The sequence below is a fragment of the Argiope bruennichi genome, chromosome 6, assembly GCF_947563725.1.
Source record: "Argiope bruennichi chromosome 6, qqArgBrue1.1, whole genome shotgun sequence".
In the NCBI taxonomy this organism is placed as follows: Eukaryota; Metazoa; Arthropoda; class Arachnida; order Araneae; family Araneidae; genus Argiope; species Argiope bruennichi.
The window spans coordinates 58,315,549-58,325,459 of NC_079156.1; positions in this window are offsets into that span (position 1 = coordinate 58,315,549).

Sequence of the window (9,911 nt, forward strand, 5' to 3'; positions counted from 1 at the left end):
TTAAGCAAAAGACAAAACATTATCGCTATTCAAGAATCTTAACATCTGGGTTTAAAGTAAGAGCAAGAAATAAGGTCGAACATCAACACCTATCATCAGGCGTAGGAAATTGGGTATTGCTAAATCCGTGTACCCGACCATCACTGTGTCTTTTTATTTAAATTATAAGGATAAGGTCGCAAGAAAAAAAATTAAATTAAATAATTACAGTTTCATATTTAAACGTTCAAAATCATATCAAAATACTATTTTTTTTTTTTCTTTCGGACAAAAATGCTTATATTTATACGATTCGATAGATGCAATAAATTCAAAATCAAATTTTTGATGAAATAAGAACATTTATGTAAAAATATTTTAAGAAGCTTTTTCCGAAGTGTTATTCTAATTCCAAATCATAATTTTTTGTTTGTATTTTTGTTACTTTATTTTATTTATTTACCTAATTAATTATTTTGTAATTGCTTAAGAAATGTAGTGCCAAAGAAGTGCCAAATTTCGTGTTCTTATAAGAAAACTAAAACGATTTAAATACTTCTACATTTATTTTAATTTCTACATATTACTTATCACAAGTGAGAAACTGAAAAGAATTCGATTTTTTTTTAAGTATCTTATTCTTCAAATAAAGAAATATATATATATATATATTTAAACTAATATTAATATATTTTAATTTAACTATTATATTTTAATTTAAGGCAAATTTCTTCAGGAATAATAAAAATTTAAATAATGTAGTAAATAATAAAAAATTTAGAAAATCCAAATTACTAAAACCTATATAATGAAAAAAAGCTGAAAAATTTTATTGCATCTATTCTAAACAGACTAAAAAGTATTCATAGCCAAGTCTTCATTTATTGACTAACTATATATATATATATATATAATCAACTGATTTGCCTTATACATCACTTAAAACCCAGAATTACTGCTTATGAATTCATAAATATTTTAAAAAACGCAGTGAAGGGCAAAGCAAATAATTGCGTTGTTGTTTGTTTACCAATAACAGCTTTTCTCAAAAATAATATTAAAATAACAATTTTTATTCCATAATTAATAACAAAAAATATCGCATATACCTGACTACTGTTGCACTATTAAGATGAATAAGGCTGAAACTATTCCGATTTTCGAAGTTTCGTCATTCATTTTTGCTCTATTTTCGTTCCGTTCGAACGCACGCGATTTTGTAAGCGCGCGAACTGACGTCACCGATGTTCTATAATCTCAACAGAAAAGAAGCGAAGAGGGGATATCGAGGCTGTCAGCTGCTTTCGGACCACGAATCTGTAAACTGTGGATGACGTCACCCTCCACTCCACGTGGGGGGTGTAAGATCACCCCAAGCGTAGGAGGAGTAGAAGGACCGTGGATACGCCCTTTAGTTAGCCAGCGAAAGGATCCCCGCCCCCTCTCTCCCATCATCCAGAATAGGGGTGGGGGGCTGGCAAAGAATCCAGCTCGATAATCTGCCGGGCGTGTCTCCCACTGAATGAGCGCAAACGACTTTTCGGTTTTGATTTTCGCAAATGACAATTCGGCCTGGCACACAGTTCGCTTAATGGAACCTTAATTTTGATTTCATTTTACTGGTACTGATTGATTACTTGATCCGTAATTCATTATTGAAAATACGATTTCAATTTAATGGAAGAGAATTTTAGTGACAGAAAAGGTTAAATTAATTTCCATAAATTTATTCTTATTAATATGGACATATTTTAATCTGTTGCATATTAAAAAGAACAAAACAAAGTATGTGAAAATTAATTACCATTTTTTGGCGCCATCTATTGGTATATACTATATCACACTATGGGCTAATACATGCTCAAGTAAATGCATTAGTTTAGATATAAATTTTATAAAATTAAAATTTGATTTTTTGAACTAATACTGATTGTTTAATTTCGTGAGCTATTTTTTCAGATAAAATATTTTGTTTCATTTGTCTTCAAAACAACTTCTATAATTGCGACAAGAGAAACTTATTGATTGAGAAATTGTATTATTTTAATTACAATTGCTGCTTATAAACAATGTTATCATTAGCGTCAGCGATGATACGTTATCTTTTGTATTATTTTATGTTCAAATTTAGGGAAAGGATAAACTGAAAAGTACCAAAAATGTTTTTAAAAAAAATCCTTACCATTCTTTAGAAATTGAGATTCCTAGTCGATTATGTTATTAAGGAATAAAATTTAATATTATTCATTAGTGTTCTTGAAAGCTGATTCCAATCAAAATGGACAAATACATCTCATTGTTATTTATAAACTGCACAGGGTGGCTATAAAATAGCTTTCCTTTTTTGGAGGTATCTGGAATTAAAACGAATGAACTGCATGAAACCAAGTTCTAGACAAATATGTAAAAAACATTTTTTTAAAAATACACCGAAAAGTGTCGCTGATACACTTATTGGCACTCAAGGGAAATCGGTACTTTCAAAATGTTACACGTGGATTAAAGGATCTTAATACTGATTATTAAATCATTATTTTAAGTCAGGTTCATAATGTATGTCAGTCATTTTTGTAAGTGCATCTTTTATCATAAAAATATTTATGAAATTTTGCAAAATTCATTTTTAATGCCTTTAGTGATCTATTTCGATGCCGAGATATCCGAAATCACTACTATCGGTAACTTTTGTCAATATTTTTTTGTGGTACTTTTTTTGCCATGTCCCTGTATAGCTTGTATTATGAAGTACGATTTCACCAAACAAACAAATAAAAAAAATTATTTAATAGCTACCGGTCTCTCTCTCTCTCTCTCTCTCTGTATGTGTGTAAAGCATTCATTGGAGAAGCTGGCCTGCAGTTCTCTAATGAATTTTATTCATCATTTTTATTTTTATTCAAAATTTCTTAGTTGAACTACTTCTCCTCACCTCATTTTTTAAAAACTAGCTATCTTTATTTGCCTTCAAAATTGGTTATGTTTGATTTCAATTAAATCTCATAACTCCTCTTAAAACGTGTTTTAAACGTTAAATTGAATTAGAAATTTAAATAGCGTTTTTTTAACAAGCTTGAAAATTGCTGTTAGTGCTCATGTATCATCTCAATTGAGTTAAAATCGCAACCGAGCACCTTATCTTAGTTGCACATTGTTTTATATAGTGTTGTAACTTCGCTGTCATATTCCTAACTCATTATTAATTCCAATATTAGATTGAAGAGGCCTAGTTTACGTGCATTATGTGAACACATCCAACAGTATTTTAGCCATTTGAATCATATTGATACGTTTCAAAAGAGGCAAACATAATCATTCAGGAAGCCGAAATTATTTCCTAACATACTTTATATCTTAAATGGCTTTGTTTAGATTTCACAAAAATTGAATGAAGTAATATCAGAAAGTAAAAATTCATAACGACATTGGAAAACAAAAATAGATCTTCATTCCTTGGCTTCCAGCAATAGAAGAAAAACGCACAATTAAAATGTTGTATGAAAAAACAAATTGAATTTCTTTACAAAAAAAAAAAGCATTATTGCATGTGATGCATAAAAACTAAAATATAATCTTTTGAATTTTAAGGCAGTGTAAAAATACACCATAATAATCAATAGTTATCGTGGATAAAAATCAAAATTCTGCTTTAGAATTTTAACTAATTATTTTGTTAAAATTTAAAAAATCACTCCTAAATAACTAACTACTCTACAAGGTCAAATCAAGGTTGAATCAAATTTAGTAGCTTTAGGCTCAACAGTTTACCCAGAAGAGGGCCAATGCATATATCATCTCCTCTGTTATTAGTGGAGGAGATATAGATTAAGTTACTTAAAAATTTGATTTGAAAATAATTTTATAACAGTAGGGATTTTTTTAAACGCGTTAAGTTTATCCTGATTAGACGTTTGTCTCTAAGTAAAATATGTCCTGCTTTCAAAAATCGAGGACTGGCTAATCACATTCGAACTTCTATTGTTTGCCTTAATGTAACTACAGAAGATGAAATGTATTTAAAAACATTAATTTATAAATTCAAGTAAAAAAATGAACTAAAAATATGAGAAAGAGAATAAAAATTTGGAACATTTCAGTACGTGGTTATATGCACCAAAGCAAAACGCTTTTCACAAATAAAAATAGGTCAATAATAACAAAACAGAATTCTTTTTTATTTGTAATTATTTATATCTATTTTTTTTCTTTAACTTTTCCGTTCATGAACATTTTCTGGCTCCATTTTATGACCAGATATTCGAGTAAAAATTTAAACCTAGCCCTGTAGTTTGATAAGGTTTTAGGCTTAATGTGTCTTTCTTTAAAATTAGCTTTAAATTGTATATCAATGATAGCGAGGGCACAAAAAATATACATATATGATATTATTGCAATCCCCGCCAGAATAAATACTAAAACAAAACCAAGCATTGCTGTAAAAAAATATTTAAATATATTTTTAAACATATAATGAAATTTTTTGAAAAATTGTCCTAAAAAATTATATTTTCTGTGATATATAAAAATTTATATATCACAGGGAATACAAATTTTCTTTATATTTTAAAGTGGTATAAGAATGATTTGATGTAATAAAACGCTCCAAAGTTATTACGGTTAAGCCTGACATTATTTATTAACTTTTAATTAGAAGTCTGCTTAAAATTTTGAAAGCCCCTTTCTTAGTGAATATCGATTACTGAAGAAATAATCGTCTACTAAATTTGGTAGCTCCAAATCCACTGATCTGCATTATAGAGTATTTTGTATGATTGTTACTTTTTCTGCATACGAAGTTTAGAGGCAGTATTGTAATCGTTAAAAAAATTAGGACTTGAGATTTTGACGAATGTCCACATTTCAGACTTTTCTGAGTTCGAAAAACATATTTTTGGTATTATACCTGTCTGTCTGTGAACACGATAACTTAGAAACGATTTGAGCTAGACGGATGAAATTTGGTATATGAAATTACGGCCAAATTTATCGATTTCTGTCAAATTTTGAACGGAATCAATTCTAAGGAAGTCTGTTTTGTTGGCTGTTTGAATGCAAGTGAACGCTATAATTACAAAATACTAAAAAGGTTGTTAGTGATTGCAGAGATATGTTGCCCAGTTTTAGTATCTAAAATGTAGATATCAAATTTTGAACCAAATTCGTAAAATGGTTGACCGTCTGTCGGTTGTACTTCCGCATGCTTGTATACACAATAACTCTTAAATGCAATGACTTAAATCAGTGAAATCTAGCATTTATTTTGTGATTACAACTGCAATTTTATAACAAATTTTGGTATCATTCGGTCAACAAAAAGACGTCTAAATTACATACTCGTATGCTTTGTATTCACGCCAAAGGTCTATATTTCGCTACTATTATTCGCCAATAAAATGCAAGGAATTAACGACCTCACCCAAGGTTCACAATTTTATACAGAGGAAAGGGATTAGATTTTTATTGGAGAGAATGCGAGAAAACTTCGGGGAGACCATTCTCATTGGTTTTTATCAAGTATGGAAAATAACGCAGCCTGCAGATTGTATGCTGGATTTATTTTTTACTACATAATATGATGAAAATTTATTAATATCATAATCCTTATAAATTGGCGTACAATTTTCTAAATTTGGATTTGGCTTCTATATTTTACGATATTGCAACTACATTTCTTTCTTATTCGTTTCGTAATATAACACAATCCGTCTATTAAAAATACTAAATGAAATTTTTCTTTTTTAGTTTTCAATTATAGAAGGAAATCAAGCGATCAGGTAGTTGATGAAACAATGGAAAGGTTTGAACTTCAGAACAACAATGTAATCTATTTTTAAAAATTAATAAAAAAAAAAATTAAAAAAAATCCAAAATGCAGTAAAAATTCACTATTAAATTGGTTCATTAAAAAAAGACATTTTTTTTAAACAGTGTAAAACATAATTTTATACAATATTTTTGTAAATTGTTGCTGAAAAAAACATCAAACTTCGGCTTGATTTTTAAATTGAATCCAGACACACACATAGATACGCAGACATTCATCTTAATTATTAGTATAGATTATTGATAGACGGTATGTCGATTGAAGATATAGGCTCTATGCAGTCTGCGGAGCAATTTTTGAAGACAAAATTTGACCTCAGATAATACATGAAAGGAAATTTTTTAATTCAATTAATCTATTGAAACAGATAAAAATTTCTGTTTCGGGGGTTTAATAAATTTATAAAAAAAAATCAATTTATGCTTGGGCAACATTTATTGAAACCTTAAATTAGTTTTGAATTGTTTTTTATTTTATTTATTGGATTATTTATAATGGAAAGAAAAGTGTTGAAAAGGAAATTTGATTTTCCGTTTTATCTTTGAATTTTGTAATGCAGGACGAATTCAGTATTTAGTGTATTAAATATCTAAATATTTAATGTTTTACAACTTATGTATAAAAAAACCAGATATGAAAGAAATCATCTGCTTATTTTTACTTTTCATTTATATTAATTTTCACACACTGATTAAAAAATAATAATGTTTGTTAATTCCGTTCTAAATCGTTTAACAAAATTATTTTTTTTAAATTGATTAAAAGTAAGTTATTGATTTAGTAGAATTAATTATGTCATATTATGATTTTTTTTTTCCTTCTAGAAAATGTTGCAAGTTTCGTTAAAATCCTTTTATATTTTTAATGACTATTTTAAGCAATTTTAAGATTAGATAGATATATAGATTTATAAGAACATTATATTGTTATCGAAGAAGGGTTCCTTTTTCATGCGTAGAATTTTTAATGTTAAGATAGGCCTTCTTACTTCTGGCTGACCAATTGAAGTAAAACTCGGAAAAATTTAAGGCATACTTCTTTTAGTGTAATGAAAAATCATGCTATTAACTTATCAAACTGCAAAAGTGGATTTTTTTTGTCTTTTAATTACAGCATACTACATAAAAATGCTTTCAAAAATATCATTATCTTGTCTATAAAGATAACGCTTGATTTAAACTCGTAACAATTCTCATTCCCTTTCTTTAATTCATCACGTCCAGATAAATGCATGTTTCCTCTAAGTCTTGTGTGTACACATGTTTATTGATAACAACTTTGACAGAAACGACTGTCAGTAAGTGACTGTTACTCAGCAGGTGATTTTTATCAGCGGGCTTTCATAAAACCTATTCCGACTAAATGCAGGAAACCGTGAAAAGTAATTGCACTGAAGCTAGTATACTTACATCTGCTTATCGTTTATTTTAAAATCCCTATTCTTTATCCAAATTGCTAATGTTCTTTTTCTTATCGTATTTCTTTAATGTTATCTGAATGGCAAATGATATATAATTCTTGTTCTACTATTCGCTTTTACGTTTCAAAGCTTATTTATAGTTCAAAATCATAGAAACACGAAACGATTTTGGTTTCATGTTTCCAAAAGCTCTATTAAATTTTGAATTTCATTTTGTATGGTTATTCTATTAAGTAAAATTCCGTGACATCATAATTACATGACAAACATATCTGCGCATGCTAACTTCTGATTTAATATAATATGTAACTAAATATAATATGTAACTAACATATTATAACAAACGGATGCGCATGTAATCTCACATATGATGTGCGTGCAACTGTGTTTAAATTTTGAGCTAATTTTTGATTTAAAAAAAAATTTCAGTTCGATGTTTAGCAGATAAAATAGAAAAGAAAAATGTGATTGACTTACTAAAATAAAATAATAATCTTATGTATACAAAAAATTAACGTAATTTAAATTTAATAGTAACGAATATGAATAATAAATAAACTGTACAAAATTTAAGAATCCTTGTAAAAATTATTTAAAATTCTAATATGCAATCTAGAATTATGCTATTAAAGAAAATAAGAAGCAAAGAACAAACGATTATTTAAAACAGAATATAATTCTGCTATGTTCTGAACAATAAACATAGCAGTGAATTCTAATCGCTGAGGTGGATTTTACACCTATCACATGACTTTATTTTTTTTTAAAACATAAAATAGATAATGTTCTCATTGAAGTCCTTACTGTTTACAAAAAATAATTTTAAATATTTATCATAGTAAAAGTCACAAATGATTTAATGTTATATGTAATTAACTATACGTCGCATTGTATTATAAAAATTATTAAATCATTTGTAAATTTTACTACGATAAATATTTAAAATTATTTTTTGCAACCAGTATTAACTTGTAAAATCAGTTCTTATAACTAAAGAATGCATTTATTGATCCGAAATACATGTAACTGCAAATTTATTTGTTTAGTTTTAAATTTAATGCTCACTGGGGAAAATAGCTTTTCATTTTTGAAATCCAAAATATTTTTATTTTCTACCTAAATTTCTAAATTTGCTGATCACGTCCCAGATGAGACTATAGAATTTTAAAGTAACGAAAAATTTGATTGTGCATTCTTTACTATAAATCATACATAAAATTCTATAAAGATAAAAATTAAGAAAAGTAATTTAGAAACATGTTTTATTGAAATTTGTCAAATAAGTGCTTAAATTAGAAACTTTCTTTATCATTAATTGAATATTCATTCGCATGTCCTATATTTTTCAATCTTGTTATATTTTCGGTGAGAATTGGGAAAACTTAAGGAAGCAGGGTTTTTTTTTAATTCTAATAAACACATCGATTGTTCTTATCGATTTTTATTTAATAAAAATTAGTTTTATTAGTTAGTAAAACTTAGTTTTATTTAAATTGATAAACAAAGCGAAGTTTCTATTAATATAATATCATATTTTTCTATAATTATCTTATATGCTTTGTTTTAATTTTTTTTACTATGGTTGGTTCCTTGTCCAAAAGCAGGTAGGGGTTGAGAGATATAACATAGTTCTTATTGATTGAAAAAAGCATGAAGCAAATTTTAATGTTCTCGCTTATTTCAATGCTATTGCTTCTTTTTCAGTATTTTTCAAAAGCTGATAATTTAATAAGAAACGGCTGATCCTCCCCCCCCCCCTTCCACTAGATGAAGAATTAAAGCACAGCAATCCCAAATTGTCCTCGGATTTTTTTGTTTTGTTTCGTTTTTAAATATATATATCAAATTCATTTCTTAAAAATTCATTTTGAATACCTTTATGCTTACAAAATTCTAGCTGAGGTATATACGTGGTTAGAAACTTAAATTTTGAATTGGGAGTCTTTCAGCTCATTTTATGGATCGTGGATATTTATAACATATTATTAATACATTTAAAATGCAATTATATGACGACACTTTTTATACAAAATAAATTCTCGTTGTTGTTTTTTTTTTTAAATTTGAAATGTCTGATATTTCTTATTTTAGATTCTTTAAATAAAAAATGAACGTAAGTTTTCATTTGAATAAAATTACTGGACAGTAGCTAATCCGGTTCTTCTATTTCATAAATTAGGAAGAAATAAACTGGTTTAAACAGTTGATTTAAAAAAAAATCAGATGAAAGCAAGCAAAATAAATAAATGAAAAATCGAGGCAGCGATTATTATACAGTTTAATTGACATTAAATACTATCAGTAGTATCTTGGGAGATTTAAAAAAAAACAATGTATGACTGAAGAAATATGAGTTCGAAGGTTGTTTGCATTCGTGGCGCTGGAAAGTTCAGTGCCCTACAACGGTGTCTGGAGTAGGTAGACACAAATAGGAAGGACCGCTGAATGCTTACGTTCGGTGAATACACCTGAAGAATAGAATGAAACTTGCGATAAGATTGTTCAATCTCAGATTGCAAGTTTCGGATTTCACTGCCTACTTGGTCGGAAATATGAGAACTCTCGGATAACACACACACACATACGAAGTTAATGAAAAAAAATCGTAAGATTTTTTTTTATACATTGTTGAGGGATTTTTTTTTTTTTTTTTTTTTTTGTCCATTCTTTATGAAAGATAATTTTTTGTAT